The following is a 25005-nucleotide window of genomic DNA, read 5'->3' on the forward strand; positions in this document are numbered from 1 at the left end:
GTGTCTCAAACAGTTAAGGAAATACATCGTGCGGAAACCTGCATACCTGAGAAATTTCTTCATTCTCTACTAGTGTGAAGTCTGCCAATCCACATTGGGCCAGCATGGTGAACTATTAGCCTAACCCCTCTCATTCTGAGAGGAGACTCGTGCTCAACAGTGAGTCGAATATGCCTCCTTCAGCTTCTCCTCCAGCCTCCAGAATTCGAAATTGAACTGAACCTATCTATTCATGAATTCTATTCTAGTGCGATCGTTTTATATTATAAAGTAACCTCTCTGCATTATTTACATTAGGCTTATAAAATGAGCTGTTTTTAATGTTTATAATATTGTGAATTTGCAAAATAAATTTCTTAGTGAACGAAAAAAACATAGAAGTCGTGTGTGTTAGGTAAAGGTCATCAACCATCAATCGTCATTTGATAAAGTATAGGTGCAAAATCGTAACTAATAACTATTACGTGTGAATCTGTTTTAAAATGGATTTAAAACATATTTTATTTAAATACATATTAATGTCATCGTTATATATATTGTAGGTAGTTACGTACGTAAAAGATTATAAATTATAGGCAAAGAGACATTCATCTTTTTTGTCAAGTCACGTATCCAGTATCACTTATCTTATTTGTAAATATATTTATCTAAAACTTTAAATAAAGAACTAAGTAAACAACTGTAAAATGTTAAAATCTTGTACCTAACTATGTATTAATTGTAAGAGAAAGTTCTAACACTAATTTCTTTGTCCGCACCATCGCATACCAATTGGTTACGTCATGGGCGTCACGAATACACCTCCCCCCCTTCCCCCCCCCCCTCCCTTCGCGGTTCCTACTCATCCCACCCCATGTAGCCCTATGTTATCAATCATTAAAACTGATTATTAAAACATGAACCCCTTTATTATTTATTTCGAGTTTTATTTAAGTTTATTCATCTAACAATTTGTTAATTTAGTGCGAATAACTTTTCAGTTTCATTTGATTGTAGACCTTATTTGCATGTACATAAAAACACCTATATAAATAAACTTATTTCATTACAAATTAGGTAGTTAATTAATTCGAATTAAATGAATTAAAATTCTATTTCAGGGTTTTATCGGCAATTTTACTGCATGTGTAATAAACTTGCCGATACAACTGCAATAATGCGTAGATAATAAATAGATAGTGGAGTAAAATATCTTATATTACCGAGAATATATTAAAAAAAGTTAAGTGCGTAAAAATAATAAACTTTCAGCACCACTTTAAGTCATAATAATTACAAACGTCATCGTTTGTTGAGCTGATGCGATATCAATTAGTGCGTGCCAGATGCCTTTCCACAGAAAACCTGTTTCGGTCCGTTTTATCAAGCCGTTCGTACGCGGCCTTTGCTTCATAAAACTTAAAATTAAAAAAAAAAGTCCATACAAGTGTTTCGTCTTTATGTGTCAACTGTTCAACAATAGAATAGGATCAACTAGAATGCCCCGTTTTTTTGTATTAGGAGTAAAAAAGAGCATGCCTGCCTACCTGTTAATTAGACAAAGAGCTGTCCGTGACAACACGAAACACAAACATGCACACTAACACATGGACATGGGTATCGGGGCAGCGGGAAACGAGTCTGTAGCGGGACGCGGCGAGACGTGGTCATACAGTACACTGGCACGTCTGCCCGCGGGCGGCTATCGACATAGACTGGTGGCGGCCCGCAATGCACGCGGTTCGAACATTTGGAGCGGGCACGAGCAGTGAACAGCTGATGCCTGCGCGCACCTGTGCACTATCACAGAATAGAGCGGAGCTCTCATGCACTCTCTCTTTCTTCCACATAACCGCGGGCGCAACGTGTCACGCCGCCCAGAAATCGCTGTGACGTTATTGTGGTGGAATGAACCCCGTGTGAACGCGCCGCAGTTGGCAGATCTGTTCGCCTGATCCGGCTACTTGTTGAGCTTTTACATGGACCGTATGATGCGTGACGTCGTGAGAGCTACGCTCTACATTATGGGCACGGTGTACTTAAACCTGTAGTTGCTTCAAAATGTACACCTGCCTTGAGAGAATGTGATGATATTGATCGAGAGATACGATACAGTCTTTGGATCAATAAAACAATATGTAGTTATATTTCTCTACAAACATTCCTTACTTAATAATTTGTTAGTAACAATAGGATCATTTTTTATTTTTGTAAAATACGATTTTAAATTAAATTTCCGGTCAAATGACTGTCCCTGACTAATAAATCTTGTTGGACGGCGATAACGATCCATTGATTAAGAAAAAATATATAATAATAATCTGGGCTAATTGAAAAAAAAACATAATACACAAATTGATAGTTCAGTTCTAGTAGCGTGACGTTGGTGAAAGTCATCAAAATAAAATAAATTGTATTACGATACAATCACGCGTTGTGGTTAAAAGCAGACCTGTTTGATCTACTTCTCTGACTTGATTTTAATTTTTTATATAAATGTTTTGGAATGTTAATTTCGTCTATTATTTTTGTATACTCTTCTGTACTACAAGTTAACCCTACAGATGTTTAATGTAAAAGATTTTATTGAATTTTTAGAATAAAATCTATATAATCAATGAAAAAATGGCTGACCAATTTGAATTATTTTAAAAACTGGATTATATTGAATTTATATTTTGTTTGTTTACGCTAACCTTCAAAATTGAACATATTTTTATATTTTTTTATAATATTTATTAACGGACGCCCCGCTATTTTACCGCGTAGTTTCCGTTCACGTGGAAACACGGGGACTAAAATATAGTCTATTATGTTATTCGCTGATAGTGTAGATATTGATAAAAGAATTTTTAAAATCGATTTAGCGGTGTATCTGTGAAAGCGGAACAAACAAACAGTCTAACTTTCACATCTTTATTTCTTTAATATAAGTATGAAATTATATACTTACTGCTGACTACCCGCAATTCCCGTTCACTTGGAAATATGGGGATAAGATATAGCCTATAACACTCGCAGATAACGTGGCTTTCTATTAGTATCAGAGCTTTCAATGTCGTGAGTAAAGATGTCGTTGGTCGCATGTCGCATCTGTATTCTACCTACGGCAGTAAGATATTTTTTCATTAATTCTTCGTAGTTCACTTAAAGTTAGGGACACTTAGGGAGAAGAATGTTTAGGGCATCGAGGCACCCGGCACTGATTATATGTGTGGAAGGAACGACGTTGTTGCTAACCAGCCATCTAGATGATGAATGGATGGACTCATCATCATCATCATCATCATATCAGCCGATGGACGTCCACTGCAGGACATAGGCCTTTTGTAGGGACTTCCAAACATCACGATACTGAGCCACTTGCATCCAGCGAATCCCTGCGACTCGCTTGATGTCGTCAGTCCACCTGGTGGGGGGTCGGCCAACACTGCGCTTACTAGTGCGTTGTCGCCATTCCAGCACTTTGGGACTCCAACGTCCATCGGCTCTTCGAACTATATGCCCCGCCCATTGCCACTTCAGCTTCGCAACTCGTTGAGCTATGTCGGTGACTTTGGTTCTTCGGCGGATCTCCTCATTTCTGATTCGATCACACAAAGATTTTTCGATTGGTTGTCTGGAAGAGATCGCTCATTAGCGATAAGGCCGCCAATTGTACATTAGTTTTTAAGTTAATTTCTTGCCTGTTATTATTATTTTTGGTGTACAATAAAGTATATTTCATTCATTCATTCATTCATTCATTCAAAGATACTCCTAACATAGCTCGTTCCATCGCCCGCTGTGTGACTCTGAGCCTTTTATGAGGCCCATAGTTAGCGACCAAGTCTCGGAACCATAGGTCATCACTGGCGACGCGCACTGTTCGAAGACTTTTGTCTTCAGGCACTGAGGAATTTCGGACGAAAAGAATGGATGGACATTGTACCTATAATATTGTATACCCATGACTGGTTTCTACGCGGCATCGTACTTGAACGCTTACGGCCGCTTTCAATAACCTATCTATCCGCCATTTCTCTTACTAAAGTTAAGAAAATCTATCTTTCTGTTTTTATCTGCTTTTCAATATCCTACTGACAGATAGTTTGACTATTTAAAGATAGTTTGACTGTTACTGATAATCGAGGATAGCTATCTATCCGTAATCTTGGGTAGGTTATTGAAAAAGGCAGTATCGCTTTGCAATAAATGCTGAGTTTGTTGTGGGCTCTTCTCGGACCAAGTCGCGTTTGGAACCCTCGTAACTTTAATTTTAAGTTTTCGACTATTATTACCACCACTAGATTAAATTAAATTATGACATTATCCTGACATTTCAAAAGAGCTTGTAAACTAAGCCTAATTGAAATAAATTAATTTTGAATTTTTTTTGAAAATAGATCGTTGCCGGAAGGGTAAAGCCACGTAACCGATAACTAGCCACGGCCGAAGACTATCAAACCAAACAATTTGAGTCGTTTTGAGAGAGTTGAGTCAATTTTGGAAATAATCAAAAGACCTCCCTGTTGTAAACCATTCCATTAATAAACGGTATGGAGATCGTCGAAATCGCTTTAATTATAATTTATATCATCCAAAGCTTTGGATACCAGTTTTTATTGTGCCCATAAATATAAATATTGACATCGCACCTGCTTTACCTAAAACCATGGGAAATAAAGGTTCAATTTGACATATTTTTCATCCAGATATACCTCAGTAATAGACCAGATTTGAAAATTTGGTGGTGTTACTTTTATGTGGCGACTACGGAAGTTTTATATCTTCGCCATATAATCATGGCCAAAGCACAATGTGGCATAAGCATAATTTCTGATCCATTTCCATAATCATGGCCAAAGCACAATGTCGCATAAGCATAATTTCTGATCCATTTCCATAATCATGGCCAAAGCACAATGAGTAGAATCCAATTTTTTGAGTATTTCAAATATACATCTACACAAATATTATAAAGAGGACAGATTTGTATTTCTTTATGTAACGAATTAACTCAAATACTATAGAGACGATAGAGAACTACACTTTATCATTTATCAGCTATTACATTAGTCATCACACTATAGAAAAATAGGAGCGGAGCATCAATGAAAACTGTGATAAAACCGGAAAAATTAATTTACTTCTGCGTGCGCTGCGTAATCGGTTAAAGTTACGCAAATGTACTACGTAATTCTTTTAAAAGTTCTAAAGGTGAGTCCGCGATAGAATTTGTCTATCTTTCAAGGATAACTCACTACAATATTTTTATGGTCACCAAATTTTATATAATATGTCACCGTAAAATTGTAAATACCGTTAGATTATAATCTATTTAACGAGATTGTTAAATGTTGATAGATTGTAAAGAATTATTTTTTTTATTTGTACGTTCACAAATAAAGAAATACCTAACCTCACCCAAAATTTGGTTTCTGAACCACTCAAGTTCCGGTTCTTATGAGTATGTATGGAGTTCACAATCTTTAGACAGTTTACAATCTCGCGAAATATTTTTTCTTTTTTTAATTCTTTACAAGTTAGCCCTTGACTACAATCTCACCTGATGCTAAGTGATGATGCAATCTAAGATGTAAGCGGGCTAACTTGTTAAGAGGAGGATGAAAATCCACACCCCTTTCGGTTTCTACTCGATATCCTACCGGAACGCTTGGCGGTGCGTCTTTGCCGGTAGGATGCTCTAGTTACCAGTAGCCACAAACGAAAGCGACGTCGAAAACTCCCACCAGCCAAGCTTGAAGCAATTAAGAAAACCTCAATCGGCCCAGCCGGGGATTGAACCCAGTCTTGTAAATCCACCGCGCATACCACTGCGCAACGGAGGCCGTCAAATAATAAATTACACACAATATAAACGGTATTTATAATTTTACGGTGTAATATATAAATAAATAGCACAATATTCAGTCAGTAAAGTGTCAGGGTCTCGAGTGGACTATTTATACGCAAACCGGCTACGAACAGCTGATCGGCGCGCGCAGACCGGCAGCTGATCGTTTAGCGAACAATCCGCGGCGGAAGAACGCCAAATACACGGACTATTGGGCTATACAATGCGTACGCCGATTCATTATGGCTGTACTTAGGGTTGCTACTTTTGAATATTAAATAGAATTCAATGATTATTACAACAGTGGATAATTTGATAAACATTCTAGATTCAACGTCAAATTTTACTCCTAAAGGATGATCCTTTAGGAGTAAAATTTACGTAGAGGATTTTTTAGGTTATGTTGTCGCTTGGTATTGTAGATTTCCGTAGTTTGATGTTAGTTTTGAGACACGTTCAATGTTAATAATATGGTCACAGTAGATATTATATGGTGGTGGTAATGGCAAAAGACTTGAGAATTGAGATATAAATGGGTGCTAAATGTATAATTGAATTATTTATTCTTAAAGCTTAAGATTTGAAGTGCCTAGTTTTCACTCGCTAATCAAATTTTTAGAACGTTAAGATATTACAATATGCTTTTTATATTTTATGTGTAATAAATTGTAAATAGTTATAAATATGTCAGTGTGATATTTATAATAAAAAACGTATAAATTGTTTATAATAAATAAAAAAAAATATTTGTAACATACACGAGTATTAAGTTTTTTTTGTAATAATACCATGGAATGTCATAGATTTCTTGGATAAAAAAAAAATTGTATCATGGGGATACAAAGAAAATAACTCTTAGCTCATACTTACACTTAAAATTTCAGCTTGAGATTGCTGTAATTTTAAAATGGCATGCGTCTCTTAGCTAACACATTCATTGTTATTTATTTCGGCTCAAACAACTGAAGATACAAACATTTCAAGCTATACATGAGTTTGCGAAAAATATTAAAAAAAATAACAATTAATATTTAAGTTGTTACGTGGTAACCCTAATTCCCACTACTTCCAATATTACAAATTACGACGCTTTATTCGTCTGGCCCCTCTACGTGACGATCACGGCCGGCCGCGATCTACACTTTCACATGCAAACCATAAACTTAAACTCCCTTACACCATAATTTGACTGTTATTAATGCGAGTTTGTTTGTCTGTTACGCTTTCACACTTAAGCAATTTTAAAAATTCTTTCACCAATACAATGCTATATTATTAGTGAGTAACATGGACTTTATTTTATCCGGAATTGCCTACTGTAATTAAGAACCGCGGTCCATCCATCCATCCATCATAGTTCATTGCATACTAAATCCATCTAACTTGCTCGTATATGCCAGAACATGTGGTTTTTTTGTATTTTTCTTCTTTCTTTTTCTTAAGCGCACTTGGAACCCTTTTTTTTTTCTTTTCTACCGATCAGTACGGAACCGCTGTGCATTTCATCGTACTGACTTTCTATTTATCATTTCTCTCTCTCTTTCTTTTCAGTCATTTCTCTTTCCTCTCTTATAATCCTACTAGCCCTGGGCATCTGTGAGTACTTCCTCCATTCCTCCTCGTCTGCTAGCATGCGTGCAATGAGGTTTTGCGATTCCACCTTTTCCTTTGGCCCCTCGATCTCTGTTCTTTGATCAGACACTCGAAGATCGCGTGTCTCAGGGTGTCCTCCTCGCTGCAGAAGTAGCAGTTTTCACTCGGTGCTTTGCCAAATACAGGTATTGATTGGAACCTACATAATAATAATTATTATCTATATTTCTTATTCCGTAGTTCACAAGGACACCTTATTGTTTTAATATGTCCGTCTGTCCATCGGGCCGCGCTTTGTTCAGGGCCTTTAAAGAAATATATAAGTATTATTCTTCCAGTTAAAAGTGGGTAGTATGTTACACTACAATAACATGGTCAATCATTATCATTATCATCTAATAGTGATCATTAAAATAGTAATTATGACTCGCCAACCCACACTGCTTGAGCATAGTGAGTCCATGCTCCATATCGCCTCTCCTATAAGCAAATATCTCATAGATTTACAAGACGGAGGTCCTGGGTTCGATCCCCCGCTGGGTCGATTAAGGTTTTCTTAATAAGTCCAGGTCTGGCTGGTGGAAGGCTTCGGCCGTGGCTAGTTACCATTAGACAAAGACATACCGCCAAGCGATTTAGCGTTCCGTTACGATATCGTGTAGCAACCGAAAGGGTTATGGTCTTTCATCCTACTTTTAACAAGTTAGCCCGCTTCCATCTTAGATTGTATCATCACTTACAATCAGGTGAGATTGTAGTGGAGGGCTAACTTGTAAAGAATATTAAAAAAAAATAGCGAGGCATTTACTGTAAAAATAAGCTGATAATGATAATAAAAGTATTGTATGTAAAATATTGTAGGGTGAATGATCTCCAATCGTACTTCTGACTTTTGGTGCATGCTCATTGTCCCCCTTCTGACATGGCGTCAACGTCGCCCTCGGCGCGCGACTGAGGGATTACGTGCCGGGCTTCTTTATAACTTCGGGGACAACAAATAGCACCAACTAGTAATAGACATAACTGCGGATATCATGACCTTTTCATTACTTGAAGCAAAAAGAGTCATGAAATCTTTAAAAGTAAATGAAAATTTTGACGTTTTAGTTTTAACTAAGCTGAAGTTACTTCGTGTGGGTAAGAGCTTTTGTTTTTTTAGTTTTTGATTGTCGGACCAAGCAGATGACCTACCTGCTGGCCAATTGAGAATTTTGGTCTTTATTATCAACCAATTAAAATAAACATCTAATCAAATGACAAAATGTCATACTTTACTGGTGGAGATCATAAAGTAGGTAGACTTTGTGATCTCCACCAGTAAACACGGGATGACATTTGTTATATAGAATCTCAATCACACTAATATTATAAAGGCGAAAGTTTGTTCGTAAGTGTGTAAGTATGTTTGTTCCTCTTTTACGCTGCGGCTACTGAAGCGATTTCGCTGAAATTTGGAATGGAAATAGATTTTACTCTGGATAAACACATAGGCTACTTTTCATCCGGGAAAAATCCATGGTGGTATTTGTGAAAAACTGAATTCCATGCGGACGAAGTCAACTGGCATATGTCAAAGATAGTGAATTAGCCTCCTGGTGGTAAGTGGAAAACCATCTACATTTCTATACTAATATTATAAAGAGGTAAAGTTTGTAAGATTGTACATGTACTGATCCGATTTTTTAAATTCTTTTACCAATGGAAAGTCACATTGTTTGTTAGTGTCATAGGTACATTATCCCTGAAACTACGCTGGTGAAACTATGTGGCGTTGGCTAGCTTATAAACAAATCAAGTTTACAAGGAGCTTTAACAAAGAAACGCGTTAAGTGTCGAAGCACAACAAGCCACACTGATTCCATAAACCTGAGACGGTGCCCTGATATAATAGGGATGATGACAGTTTTTTAAATCTATACTAATATTATAAAGAGATAAACTTTGTTTGTATGTTTGTTTGTTTGTTTGTTTGATTGTAATGAATAGGCTCAAAAACTACTGGACAGATTTTAAAAATTCTTTCACCATTCGAAAGCTACATTATCCACAAGTAACATAGGCTACATTATTTATTGTATAAAAAGAGGGTTCCGTAAGATATTTGGGTTTTTCGGACACAAGGTGTAAAAAATCAACTAGAAAAGTAGGGTAGGGGTAGGTAGGAGTAGGGTAGGGGTAGGAGTAGGCTATGGGTAGTCGAGTTTCACGTGGACGAAGTCGCGGGCGTCGGCTAGTTTTATATAAATTAAGAGTATGCTAATAGTAAAGCAATTTTGTAAAAGTAACAGGGTATCTGCGATCTTTCGGAGCTGTAGGGATTTAAAGGGTCAGAAGGCGCTGCCACGGATCCTTGAAAAACGCCCCATACAAAATGATAATAATTAATGACGTCGTAGGTACATAATGATCGTTAGATTTGTATGGGCGTTCAAATAAAATTACTAATATCTTTGTTATTTGTGCGTTTATGTTTATAGTTCATTTACTAAAAAATGTAACAATTAATGTAAGGAAGCTAAAACCGTAAGAATTTTTATCAAATTACGATAAAAGATTTTGAAATTTTATAATATTATTTATTTTGCAAATATCAAGACAATCTTTGCAATGTATAAATTAGTTAACATTGACCTTATTTACCCGAATGTATCATAAAAATCAATATATTCAAACCTAGTCATCATCCCCATTAGTAATGCTAACCAATATTATGCTTGTATGTAATGCACGGCATATGCTGAGCTGTACACCCTTTCTTTTTAAGGGTTACAGATATGCTGACATAAGGATAGGGTATTTATTGTCTGTCTGTAACTTTTAGATATGAATAAATTTATTTTCTTTCTTTCAATACGTCGGTTACACTACCGGCAAAGACGTACCGCCAAGCGATTTAGCGTTCCGGTACGATGCCGTGTAAAAACCGGGGTGTGGATTTACATCCTCCTCCTAACAAGTTAGCCCGCTTCCATTTTAGACTGCATCATCACTTACCATCAGGTGAGATTGTAGTCAAGGGCTAACTTGTAAAGAATAAAAAAAAAAAAAAAAAAAAAAAAAAAAAAAAAAAAAAAAAAAAAAAAAAAAGTCGGTTACACTATACCGCTCGTGACGTATGCGGCACCACCATGGGGCGAGCGCCTGGTATGGTGCTAAGCCCCTTGAACCGTGTCTGCGACCGCAAGCAACGGCGTACGCGAGCGTGACCATAGCATGGCGTCATGGCGGTGCAATGACTTTAAGGACCCGTAATATACCTTACTAATTGTTATTACATTAACGGCCAATTATGTTGCTGTGACTTTGTTCATGGTTTTATTTAATTTCTGTTGGGACAATGGAAGACAATATCGTCGGTATTTACCTCCAAAAGAAGCTTAGCTTTAAATTTTGTTATGAATACTAAGTTAATTGATGTAAATTCCTATGCACATAATACAATATTAGGGATTCAATAGCTCAACGGTGAAGCGGTCGGACTCATCACCGAGGGGTGTTGGTTCGATCCCCTCGCCGCTTGATTGTTGTTGTACCCTCCTCTAATATAGTTTTTCCCGACTAGTCAATCAATCAATTTATTTATTTGCAGATACATGAATAGACAGCGTAGGAGGGAATATTGGTGATGATTAAAAAATATGGTATTATTGTTTAAAAATAATATGCATAAATACTTATAACAAACATAGTTATAAACCACCAGACACTTGCACAATGCCCATCACACGAACATTTTCCAGTTGTGGGCATCGAACCCGCTACCCAAAGAACGCAGATATCTACCCACTAGTATGTATTCTTCAGCATTGAGTGAAATGGAATTATTTTCGGATTTCTCTTGTTTTTTTATACTGGGCGCGTGTTGTTCCCTTGAGTAACAGGTATTTTTTTTTGTACGTTTAAAATATTTTAGATTTTTTTTTTTATTCTTTACAAGTTAGCACTTGATTACAATCTCACCTGGTTATTTCTAAATAAATTAAGTAATGGTCGTGCAAACTAAACTAATAAACCGACTAAAACCAGCATAAAGACTCGGTCATAAATAAACATTAATTTAGTAAATCATCAATGTACCGACACTCTTGTGCAACTGCTTTATAGTATCGTATACCTACGTTACTAATTAAGTTAATTGATATTTCAACGATAACGCTCATTATTATTCTAAACAATAAACGCGTTAACTTATTAACTGAAAAGGAATAAGCAGAGAGGAACGGCCTCTCGAGGTCATTTATATTTGACAAAACTAACATGGCGTGTCCAATATATTCAATATTTTTTTTCTACAAGTTAGCCCTTGACCACAGAAAACATATGTACAAGTACTTGACTATAAGTCTACCTGCAGGGTTATTATGTAACTCAGTGTACCATTCAAGTAATCAGTCACTCATCTAACATTGTGTTTTTTTTTTCTAATTATCGTCATTTTACATAAAATAGTTTATTAGTGATACTAACAGGTAGTAACGTTATTTTAACGAAAAACTGGTGTTTACGTAATTTCGTTGAAATAATAATGTTAGATCATCGTTGAAACATAAAAAACATTATCACTTAATGTAAAATAGCGCAGTCGAACTTCTTTCGTTGAAATAACTATTTTAAATCATCTCAAAAACGAAAATACGATGAAAAACTATGTAGCGACTTGAATGGTATTTAATTGGGTTATTATGTAACTCACCGACTACTGATGTCAAGTGATGATGCAATCTAAGATGGAAGCGAGCTAACTTGTTAGGAGTTGGATGAAAATCCACACCCCTTTCGGTTTCTAAACGACAGCGTCGCTAAATCGCTAGGCGGTACGTCTTTGCCGGTAGGGTGGTATCTAGCCACGGCCGAAGCCTCCCACCTGCAGAGCTCTTTGTGTCAGAACTCGTTGGGAAATCTTGCTTATTACCAACAATATTATACTTACCATTTCTTTTTTTTCGTGTTGAGTAAGTGCTGATGACTCCATGTGGGACATCATCTGATGAGACCCGAAGGCTAAAATAAAGATAAAGGATGGAACGACTCTCTAAGGACGTCTTCTATGAGACTCGGACCTCGGCTTAGAGGGCCATTCGGGAAGGTGTAACCGTGACCTGAGTGAATCAGTCCGGACGCCCCCCAGTGCAATTTCTGTACGTCGTTTCGTTCTCCCGAGTAGGTAGATAGGTTCAATTTTGGTTTCAATTTTTTTTTCAAATTACATCATGTCTGGTCTGGCTTTACACCTTGTTGGGCTGTGTGTTATGGGTGCTACAAAGGCACTCACTGGTATCTCTGTTTGGGAAGACTTCTCACTGTCGTACGTTGCTCTACATTCGACAACGAAGAAGAATGGTCTCACGGTCTCAAGCCAAGCGATTTAGCGTTCCGTTACGATGTCGTGTAGAAAGGGGATTGTGGGGATTTGGATTCATCCTCCTCCTAAAGTTAGCCCGCTTCCATCTTAGCATCATCACTACCATCAGGTGAGATTGTAGTCAAGGGCTAACTTGTAAAGAGTAAAAAAAACAAAGCGGGCGCCTAATGTTGACCCGCTCCCCAGATGAAGAACGGGGGAGTAGAAGGCGCCAATATGCGCATACCTTGCTTGTAGACATCGCTGAGTGAAACGACGAGCGCGTCAGGATGTGAAAGTGCGCCCAATAGGATCCGTTGGGTTTAAGTGGGTATTCTGCTCGGTCAGCGAGCTCTTAGCCTTCGTCCAGGATACTTAAAAGTATTTCCCAGCGAATAAAAGGTCTAGTCTGGCTTAAGCCATAACTACTACCCTAAACCCTCAACCGAATAGCTAAGATATACCACCAAGCGATTACACCGTGTAAAAACTAGCCAAGGATAAAGAGATAATGAAGAAAAGAGAAGAAGGAGGTGTAGAGGGTTAATATTATGAACTAAACAAAGTACTGTTTCTAGCTGACCCTCGGAGACCCTTGCCAATCAGCAAGTTCATAAGGGTTCTTTTTTTCTCATACAGAAAATTAACGGTACACGGCACGATAACATCTTACGCCTGGTCAAGCGATAACTTGACTGTGAATAAAACATAAAGAAAGGCAAGTGCGTGAAAACTAAATAAGTATATATCTATCTATACTAATATTATAAAACTGAAGAGTTTATTTGTTTACTTAAACGCGCTAATCTCAGGAACTACTGGTCCAATTAAAAAAAATTCTTTCAGTGTTAGATAGCCCATTTATCGAGAAAGGCTATAGACAATTTAAGCCTATATAATAAACTGTGATAATATTATTATCCACCACCGGGTGAAACCGTGTGGCGTCAGCTAGTTTAATTAATACAATTTTAAGAACTATGAATGCTCTAACCAAAAATTTTGGACATACCTTTGTTGCATGATCAAATTGAGGAAAAGATATAATTATCTGATTTGAAATTCGAGTTAGTATTTGAGTGACAAAGCAACAGTATGATTCTTGAAATTGCTAGAACCCAAGGCCGTGAAGCAAATTAAAATAAAGTCTACATTTATATTTATGCTAGCATATGCCGCGCGATATCACCTGCATGGTTCCCGATACCGTAGGAATACGAGGATAAAATATAGCTTATAGCATTCGGGGATAGTGTACCTTTCCAACAGTGAAAGAATTTTTCAAATCAATTTAGTAGTTTTAGGGCCTATTCAATGCAAACAAACAAACAAACAATCAAATCTTTCCTCTTTATGATATTAGTATAGAAAACATCAGAATAAAATCTCCATTATTGTGACGAATTGAAGGTTGTCTTGGTGTCAGGAAGTGGGAGAGTTAAGAGACCAATAAAAATAAATTCGAATTTTGAATTTGACTATCCTAAAAATGTCATAAAGCAACAGAATATTCTCAAAAGGGCTAGAACCTTGACATATGTTTTCTGTGCTAGAATCCAGGGCCGTAAAGTCAAATTAAAAAAAACCATCTACATTTATAAAACATCAAAGACTAAAATCTCGTATCGCTATTGTGAAGCGTACACCGGTTGTCTTGGTGTCAGGAAGTCGGGAGGGTTCCGGCCGAACGCTCCATTAGCCGAACGTTTTACGAGACCAATAAAAAACAGCCATTTTAATGACACAGTGATATATAGCCGCATTGTGTGGACGCGTCTCATAATTTATTAAACAAATACTTGTGAATAACAATGTAGCTGTTAAAATAGGTGTTTCTTCAATAAATCTACACCAATATTGATATGGAGATTTTACCAGACGAGATGTTTAGCGATAAACTGGTAGTTATGGAGATTAGCGCGTTAAAACAAACAAACTCTTTTGCTATGTTACATCATTACTCATAGATTACATTAATTGTAATATTTTCTGTTGCATCACTGACTTAAAGCTTTATTTTCTCTGTGTTGTATAAATTAAAGATCATTCAGAGAGTTATAGAATAGGGTATAGTCATGTTCGAATAAGCAACGCACCAAATTAAGCGTCATTTGAATTAAAAGAACCCGAATTGATTCGGCATTCGAAATTCGAATTTGAAACGCGTCTGCCGCCGTAAGCCGAGCGCGGGCCGATGTCGTCCGCCCGCAGTCCGCACTCCGCACAGTGTTGCCGACTTAGGAGTTTCCCCCCTAAAATTAGGGGATCTATTCAATAATTCATCGTCAGCCTCTTTTATTTATTATAGCTCACTGCAGGACTATGCCTCCCTTGTACAGATCAGGACCACCTACGTAATGGTGCTCTCGAATCAGGGGTCATAACTTTACCAATTTTCCAACTCAGGGCTGCTACTGATATCTTGAAATGAAAACCCCATTATTATAGCTCCACCCAGAATTCGAAGACAGGACCTCATGATCCGCAGGACAAACAACGCTGAATAGTAGCTTGATGGTACATTGGTACGATGTTGCTTCTAAGTTACAGAACAAGATATCTGTATATTTTTCCTTTTATTTTTCAAGTGTAGGACCCAGTCCGACTAACATTAGTATGGTTTTACTTCGCAATCTTAACTAAAGTAGTTTTTTGTTAAGATTTTGAAGTCAAAATAAACAAGTAGCAGTAGTGATAACTATAAACATACGAGTAAACTGTTATAAAAAGAACATCTATAAAATTCCTCTTTTTTATTGAAAAAGTATATAATGGGGAACTTAAGCTATCTTATCTTATTAACTATACTAATTCCTCTAAAATAAACAAAATTGTTTTCATTTCGACTTTACTTTTGGGGGTAATATTTTTTGGAGTTGGTAACACTGATACCGCGCAAGGTTGGCGCGAACGCGAGGTCATTGAACACCGAGCTTTCAACCCAAATACCTATAAAGGCAGGACTCCCAATTATAGTTGTATGGAGTTTTTACGCTATTGTATAGAACAATATTAAGTATAAGATGAGTAAAATGACAAGTCGACTATTTAATGACGAAACAGATTACTGGGAATAGTTGCAAAGTGGCATATAAAGCCACGTTAATCTTCTGAAAATTACTGCAATATATATTATCGAGAGGTTGAAAACATTTAAATATTTATCAGATGATAAATCTATATCTATACTTTGGTATAATAAATCTGTAGAGAGGAATATATTTTCAAAATAACTGTCAGGGGGTGATTAGTGATCGATACTGATGCCAAAAAATCAAACAGTAAAATTTTTGTCTGCCTGTCTGTCTGTATGTTCGTTATAGAAAGAAAAACTACTCGACGGACTTTAACGACACTTAGTACAATTATTCTTCATACTTTTGGGCAGGTTATAGTATACTTTTCATCACGCTACGATCATTAGGAGCAGAGCAGTGAAGGGAAATGTTGGGAAAACGGGAGAAGTTACTCAATTTTTACAGCGATACTACTGTAAGGGCTAAAGACGTCTAATTGCGGACGAAGTCGCGGGTTTTCGAAGTCGCTAATGTTGAATGTACTTCGTCCGAAATTCCTCAGTGCCTGACAATGATTATTTAATACTATAGATAGGTTACGTGTCTACAAAATCACCGCAAAAAAATGATCCGAATTTAGCCACTCCACAAGTGCACACACGCACAATTTTGTGTTTACTTACATTACATATTTATGTATTTAAAGTTTTTACACTTTAAAAACAACTCGACATTGTAGAAAATATTTAGGTATTATGTGTTAAGTATGTTGTGTGTTTAAATAAGTGTCGTTGTTTTATAGGCTACTAAATGATATTAAGACATTTATACACATTTGTCCACCTCATTATACTGTCTGTATTATAAAATATCATTGGTGCCTGAAGACAACAGTCTTTGAACAGTGCGTGTTAATGACCTATGGTTCTGAGACTTGATCGCTAACTATGGGCCTCATAAGAAGACTCACAGCGGGCGATGGAACGATCAATGCTCCTAGTATCTCTGCGCGATCGAATCAGAAATAAAGAAATCCGCAGAAGAACCGACATAGCTCAAAGAGTCGCGAAGCTGAAGTGAAGAAGTGAAGGCAATGGGCAATGTAGTTCGAAGAGCCAATGGACGTTGGGGTCTCAAGGTGCTGAATTGTCGACCCTGCACTAAAGAGCTCAGTGTTGATCGACCCCCAACCAGGTGGACTGACGACATTAAGCGGGTTGCAGAGAGCCGCCGGATGCTGGCAGCTCGAGACCGTTGTTTTTGGAAGTCCATGCAAGAGTCCAGAAATGGATCTATCGGCTGATAACGATGAAGGTTTCATTTTGTGCATTTGCATTTCCCGATTTCCTTACCCTACCAACCAAATTATCGTTAATTTTTTTATTTGATGTAGTAGTTGTAGACTGTGAGGTAAATAATACTATGTAAATATTAAATCTCTTTGGTGAAATTAAACAACATTACTAGAAGGTCAATTCTGAATTGAAAGTACTACGTCCGCCCACGTTGTGAACTTTCGAAAAATGCGAAAAATTTTAATAGCGTTTATATTTATCTACAAGCGGACGCTTGCGAATTCGTCCGCGTGTAAATCAATGTAAACTTTCAACCCCTTCTATGAAGGGGGCAATTCAAATTTGTAATATTGTGTGTAATGTAAGGACATATGTATTGGTGTTAACTATTTTGGGTGTTAGTTTACCTCATCCCCCTCATAAAACAGACAATTTTGTTATTGAATTTGTGTGCGATACTAGTCCTTACGCGATTAGTCTGAGATCTCTACAAATACTAAAACTTGATAGGGCTCAAAAAGGCTAGAACCCAGAGCAGTAAAGCTTGGTAATAAAAAAAAAATTAAACTTGATATTTCAAAAGTGCTTGTGAAATAAGAGTCTAAGATAAACCAATTTTGAATTTGAATTTTGTCGTGTGAACATGAATGCCGATCAATTGCCTCATAAAATTATTCATTCTACTTCTTGTATGAAGATAAAAGACGACCCAATTGCCACAAATATTTGTTATTAATTAAGTAAACGTCATAAAATTTTATGTTAGTTGAATATATTAACTCGGTTTTCTTTGATATGTCTCGTTGATCCAGTGGTTTTAGCCTATTTGGCTTCGGATCACAAGTTCGAGTCACAAGGTCGGATATGAAATACTGAGCTTTTCCTTTGCTTTAAGAAATTTTCAGTAAATAAATTCTTTCCCCAAAGTAGGAAAATTAGTTCCGTTACACCCCCTGCCTTGGACAGCACATTATCATTAACATTTGATAATGATCGTTACCATTTATCCTACCGTGATATTTGACCTCTGCCTCCGATTCCGGAGGGTGTGGGTTCGAATCCGGTCCGGGGCTTGCACCTCCAACTTTTCAGTTATCGAAGCAGTTTAAGAAATTAAATATCACGTGTCTCAAACAGTGAAGGAAAACATCGTGAAGAATTTTCTTAATTCTCTGTCTGCCAATCCACATTGGGCCAGCGTGGTGGACTATTGGCCTTACCCTTTTCATTTTTAGTTAAGACTAATAAATAGGCTGATACTTTTACAATGCTCTTAGCTGGGGAGCCAAAGAGGAGATTTTGGGGTTTACTCGAGCACTTCAGCCAAGCCTAAGGATCTTTCATGCTATTGACTACCTCCACTAAGTAGTTGACATTGGTATAACTGCTTAGGGGAACTAACTAGAATCCAGTACGTCAAATAAGGGTAAGTAGGGTTAGTTAACACCTAAAAAGTGTGCATTTCGAAAATCTCTCGATTTCGAAACTATAGGAAGTGGCAAGGTTATAAAGTTGCTAAATAAAATCCTTGTATTTCAGTTCTCTAGCCATGAGTGCGATTAATTTATTTTAAAAAAACATACTTACATTATCTGACGGTTTCGGCAAGGTGCAATAATAATAGTTTTTTAAATAATAAATAATATAATAAACATTTATTGTTCCTCTATCAATCTATCAAATTTAATAGAACCTTCGACGATCTAATAAATACACTTTTAGCATCAAGGGCTCCTAAACTACTTGCTTAACCAAAGATTTTATAATATAGATATGTCGCTAGCTCGTCAAAACTGAGGCAAACAAAAGTGGCTAATTGACCGTATTTCATTGAGTCGCATAGTAAACAATGAAAGTTATTTAAACTCACAATTAAGTAGGTATACATAATATACAATGTCGCGTTGTTTATTTAGTAACTTTAAAAACGGCATATACATAAATATAAAATGGAATTAAATATATAATTGTGCATATCCGCACAGTGAAGTAGCTTAATTCGGCTCACTTATTCGATGATTTTGTATGCACGTAACATGTCTATAGTATAAAATATCGTTGTGTTTGACACAGGTATTCGAGTAAACGTCATAAAGTTTTATAATAGTAATATTAACAGCTCGCTGTGAGGCTAGTTTAAATATTGAAAAGCACATCGCGGAAACTTTCTAAGCGTGCCGTACCAATTTGCGCGCGTTTGTGCTAGCGGGGAAGGGGGGTGAGACGGGGCAGGAGGGGGCATTAATTACTTTACCTGCTTCACCCAGTGGGCGTGATGAACCCTTCATTGTCTTGTTTTGTAAAAAACAACCGAACTGGCTTCACAATCCGTTTGCTATAGTACTTCAGTGGTGCGCACTTCATATATACCAAAATGCTCTGCCTACCCAAGCGGCTCATTACGGACCTGTATTGGAGACTAATCGACAACTCGCGGTGTCACCTACGTAGTTCCCGTTCTTGTGAAATTACGAGGACAAAATATACCCTATGACACTTTTTAAAATAATTCTCAAAATTGATTTAGTAGATCCAGAGCTTACCCTACAACAACACAAACTTCATCATCATCATCATTATCAACCCATATTCAGCTCACTGTTGAGCACTAGTCTCCTCTCGGAATGAGAGGGGTTAGGCCAATAGTCCACCACGCTGGCCCAATGCGGATTGGGAGACTTCACACACGTCGAGAATTATGTATGTCTGGTATGCAGATTTCCTCACGATGTTTTCTTTCACCGTTTGAGACACGTGATATTTTATTTCTTAAAATGCATATAACTGAAAAGTTAGAAGTGCATGCCCCGGACTGGATTCGAACCTACGCCCTCCGAATCGAAGATAGAGGTCATATGCACTAGCATCTTTACCTCTTTATAATATTAGTTTAAAGTATTGATTTTTCTCTTTTGTAAGACATTTTCTAAGAGTTGGGTTACTCCTTGCCCTGGTCATTATATTTAACATCTGATAGTGGTCGTTAAAGGTTCATTATCACCCTATGCCCGCCAACCCGCATTGGATCAGTGTGATGGGTTTAAGCTTCATATCCTCTCTCCTATAAAGAGGGAGGTCTGGCCCTGCAGTGGGCCTTTAATTAAAATTAGGCTGCTAATGATGTTCAGTAAAGTTTCGAAAAGGAAAATCGTTGTTATTTACCTATTTTATTTTCCAAGCGAGATCTAAAATTAAACTGTAGGATTTGGCTTATAATCAAAGTCTTTATTATTATTAAGTAAAGGCTTTATTTTTTCAAGATTTTATAAAAGCTTGTTATTTATTTATGTCTTTAATTGATCCGCTATGGCCAGCGTGGTGGACTATTGGCTAACCCCTCTCATTCTGAGTGGAGACTCGAGCAGTGAATAAGGGTTGGTAATAATGATGGTGATGTCTTTAAGTGTCTAATTATGCACAGTAATTCACTTTAAAACTGTTTTTATGTTTCTGTAAAGCTTTAAGTTATAATATGACTTATTCTGTAAGTTTGCAGTTATAAGAAAAACTTTGCACTTAGTAAAAGACACGCCCGTGATTTCATTCTGCAGTTTGTTATAAACGCGATCGCTTCTTGTTTGTTTCTTTTTTATTCCTTACAAGCTAGCCCTTGACTACAATCTCACCTTATGGTAAGTGATGACGCATAAGATGGAAGCGGGCTAACTTGTTAGGAGGAGAATGAAGATCCACTCTAAATTCCACGCTATATTGCTTAGAGGTACGTCTTTGCCGGTAGGGTGGTAACTAACCACGGCCGAAGCCTCCCACCAGGTCTCTCCTGGACAAATTAAGAAAACCTCAATCAACCCAGACGGGGATCGAACCCAGGACCTCCGTCTTGTAAATCCCCCACTACGCCACGGAGGCCGTTAAATTTATATCCAAGTTGATTATACTCACTTGATGTTCAGCGATGATGAAGTCTAAGATATTAGCGAAAAAAAAAGTTTGTTATTTATTCCCTCAAATTATTCTTCCCATAACCAAGCGCGTTACCAAGAGGAGGCAGGAAGGTGGCAAGGCAGACCCTAGATGTTATAAAAGCAAAGCCCTAAGACCTCTCAGTTGACTTGCCCGTCGTGGAGTACTCGTAGACTAGTACTAGAGCTTAGAAGGATAAATCTCTTACGGCTCCTTTACCGTTGAGTTATTGAGGCTTTTTACCTAAAGTTCAATCGAACCTAGGACCACCAAAAGTAAAGCATATCAACTGTGCCACAGGTCGTTAAACTATGAACGTTGACTGAAGCTATCGTGAGAAACAGTTTACATGATGATCCATATTACCAACACCATCAGCTATGGGGACGTGACGTAGCCATTGCTCAATTATACTACCGCCACATCATTCGATGTTTCCCATTTATCATGGGTTCGATTCCCATCCGCCGGACCATTGTCGTTCTCACGCCCAGTAACAGAATACATTTACTCTGCTCCTAGTCTTTTCGACTAATTCAAATGTATATACACATTTATTTTTAAAGCCAACTAGCAGACGCCCGCGACTTCGTCCGCGTGGAATTCAGTTTTTCCCGAACCATGGATTTTTCCGCTTCAGTAGCCGCAGCGTAAAGGAGGACAAACATACTTACACACTTACACACAAACTTTCTCCTTTATAATATTAGTGTGATGTGATTTGTTTGTGTAATTAAGTATTATTTTTATTTAGTTTTATCTGTGTATATTTTTTGCACAATTCCGCATTTTAACAGATTTATTTGTTTTTCCAAAGGTTGTCTGGCAGATATTGTTTTAAGCAATTAAACCTTTGCAAATTTTCCTCACGATGTTTTTCCTTCACCGTTTGAAAGTCGTTATATTTAATTTCTTAAAATGCTCATAACTAAAAAGTTGGGGTGCATGCCCCGGACCGGATTAGAACCTACGCCCTTCGAATCGTAGACAGAGGTCATATTCTCAATCATACGAGTACATAGCATGGCTATCGTGAGAACTCTCATGGTTCCACATTACCAATACTATCAGATTATGGGGACGTGACGTCCATATTGCTCAATTACAGTACCAACTACATCACAACTGTTTCAATGACTTCTATCTATCCAGTTATTGGATTCCAATGGATAGATTTTTTTTAGTCCCTCATTTTTCCTGCAATCTGTCGTGAGACATTTAGCTGGATTTTAGATATGTTAAGGCATGTTAGGTGCAAAATCCAGTGATATGCTAAAATATAATAATGTAGAGTCTGTTTTATGACATCTCATGGCGCTCGTCTCTTGAGCCTTTTGGAAGAGATAGGAAAGAACCACAGAAAAGCATTAGCTTTTAGCGATGTATTTTCTGTGGTAAGAACAAAATTATTTTTATTTTGCATCTCAACGCTTTGACTAACGATTGACACCGAGTTAGGTAACTTAAAGAATCAGAAAATTTAAATATTTTATTGTTACATGATGACTTAACTGGCTCAGTTGGTGCTGTCATTCTCAACATTTTCGATTTCCAGATCGGATCAGTTAATAATTTCATATTTTCTAAAATGACTCAAGTCTGATCTGGTGGTAGTCATCGGCCGTGGTTGGTTACCACCCTACCGGCAAAGACGTACCGCCAAGCGATTTAACGTTCCGGTACGATGACGCGTAGAAGCCGTCTGAGGTATGGTTAGAAAGAATAAAGTTGTATCTCTACCAAGTTAGCCCGGTTCCATCTTACAGTGGAATTCGTAGACGATCATTAAGCAATTGAATGTCGAATTTAACCTCTATCTGAACTTGACACTCAGCGGGTGAATAGACCCCTGGGGGTGCCCCTACAACGTCTATGAATTCCACTGTTAGACTGCATCGTCACTTAACATCAGATAAGACAGCAGGGCTAACTTATCATTAAAAAAATAAGTAATCGGTTTTATAGAAATCAGATGTGATTTCTTAGCACCAGCAACTGTTTTATAGGAATCTACAACACACCTGAGACTATTTTAATTATCGGAAGTAAACAACTCCGGGATCTGTTACGAGAGTTCATAAATGTAAATTGAAGGCGCGCTTCCCGTTTAGTGTGCCCTGCCCCCCGCCTCACCGACCCCCGCTATAGAAGCACAGAGCTATGAGTAGGTCAGCCCAGTTAATACGATAGTCAGATTTCAGAGAAATCACGATCCAATCTATGGAAAAGTATATGTTTTACGTATAAAGAAATAAAACTGTTGCTGTTAATCGATTATAAAGGATGAGTAGAACATCGCAGTTTCACCCGCGTAGTTGATAGTTGATGGGCTATATTTTATCCCTGTATTCCCACGGGAATGGCGTGGGAATAATAATAAATAAAATACAGCCCATGTCACTCCCTGATAATGTAGCTTTCTACTCTCACTTAATTCTGGTCCAAGATTAAATGCAAACCATCTAAAATCGTTGATTAAATATCTTCTTTGGTGTGTTAACAGTCTTTTCAGCACACTAAAGCGGACCCAATCACTAGCCCTCATTCGCACGAGAGTTTTTTTTACGGACGTTAAAAAAGCGTTCAAATCCAACAAATGCATTCCCAAGTATATATTCACACGACAGCGTTTTAAAAAACACTACGCTTTTTTTCGAGCAGTGTTGCATTTTCAATTTTGGGCGTAAGAAAATAGATCTTCATTTACCTAACTCTAAACTAAACTATATTTGAACGCTTTTTTTAACGTCCGTTAAAGTCTCTCGTGCGAATGAGGGTTTTATGGTGTTTTTAAAGAGTTGTCACTAATGTAATATACGCTTTTTTTAACGTCCGTTAAAAAAATCTCGTGCGAATGAGGGAGTGTTTGTCGACTGGCTATATGATTGATTTATCATAATGCGAAGAAAATCCAAAAAAAACTGTTTAGACTTTGCATGGGCCAACCACTTTTTAACTTTTATAAAATTCTAACAGACGTTACGCGGTTATATCTGCATAGTTCACGTATATATAGCCAGGATGATTAAGAATTCTAATGGCAAAATTCTTGAAATCGATCATGTAGTTTCAGACTTTCAGAGCCTTTTGCAAACAAACAACCTGAAATATTTTTTCTTTATAATATTAGTATAAAAAAGGCCCTAAGGCTTTCGCTCTATAATATGTAACACAGTGAACCATAACGGAAAGAAAAATGGTCTTTTTTCACACACTGCTAGAACCTTACATACATCACGAGAACTTATGTGGCATTATTTATACAACGCTCGTCCACGCGATGGGGGTAGTTTGATTAATAGCAGAACTGACGCTGGGCATGCTCATTGACGACAGTTTCTTTTTTTTTACTAGCGTTTTTGTCCCGCGGGAACCATGGGTTTAATCGGGTTGAAAAGTAGCCTAGACGTTGCTCAATAACTTCATCTGTCTTGCAGTGAAAGAAGTTAGCAGGAACAGACGGTCAACTGTTTAGGATTTTTAGGACCCTTTAGGACATTTAGGACCCTATTTTAGAAGTAATTTTTGTTACCGCCGCGATGCAACGACTTGCGGTACGGACGGCTTCAGTGTGCTCGTGGCGTTCGAGCCGTCCACATATCTTGTTGTGTAATTCTTTATGGGTTACTTGGGATAGGCGGGGAGAGTGACTTGAGTGGAAAAGGGGAGTTTGTAAACAGTCAAAGGTACCTTTAACCCTACACACAATGTTCACAAGTGCGTGACTTTACTCAAGGTCATTCTTATTTTGGTTACAGTTTGACTAGTTAATTAAGTTGTCCTGACAAATGTTGTGAATCATAACCTTTGTTTGACATTAGTTTTCTTATTTTTGTAATCACTTCTGAGTCTTCTAAAATTTTCAACATTCTTAGAACTTCTTGTATTAAAGGTGATTCCTGTGCGAGTGTTCTTAGTTCTCAAGTTTAATGAAAATCGGTTGAGCCGTTTAAAAGTTGTGGGGGGTGAACGTGGGGAAGAATAACCGAATTTCTGCACTATACTCGAGTGGGGGCTCAA

General features: G+C 37.4%; 1 protein-coding gene across 1 annotated transcript in view; it reads right to left on the reverse strand.

The window, feature by feature from the left end:
• Positions 1 to 2088, reverse strand: part of LOC112046673 (uncharacterized) — a 125541-nt gene extending 123453 nt beyond the window's left edge. The window contains exon 1 of the mRNA XM_052886050.1: positions 1527 to 2088. The gene's annotated coding sequence lies outside the window, so the exon portion shown is untranslated. The remainder of the gene's footprint in view (positions 1 to 1526) is intronic.
• Between the last annotated feature and the right edge of the window lie 22917 nt (positions 2089 to 25005).

This window comes from Bicyclus anynana, chromosome 16 (assembly GCF_947172395.1).
Source record: "Bicyclus anynana chromosome 16, ilBicAnyn1.1, whole genome shotgun sequence".
NCBI lineage: Eukaryota > Metazoa > Arthropoda > Insecta > Lepidoptera > Nymphalidae > Bicyclus > Bicyclus anynana.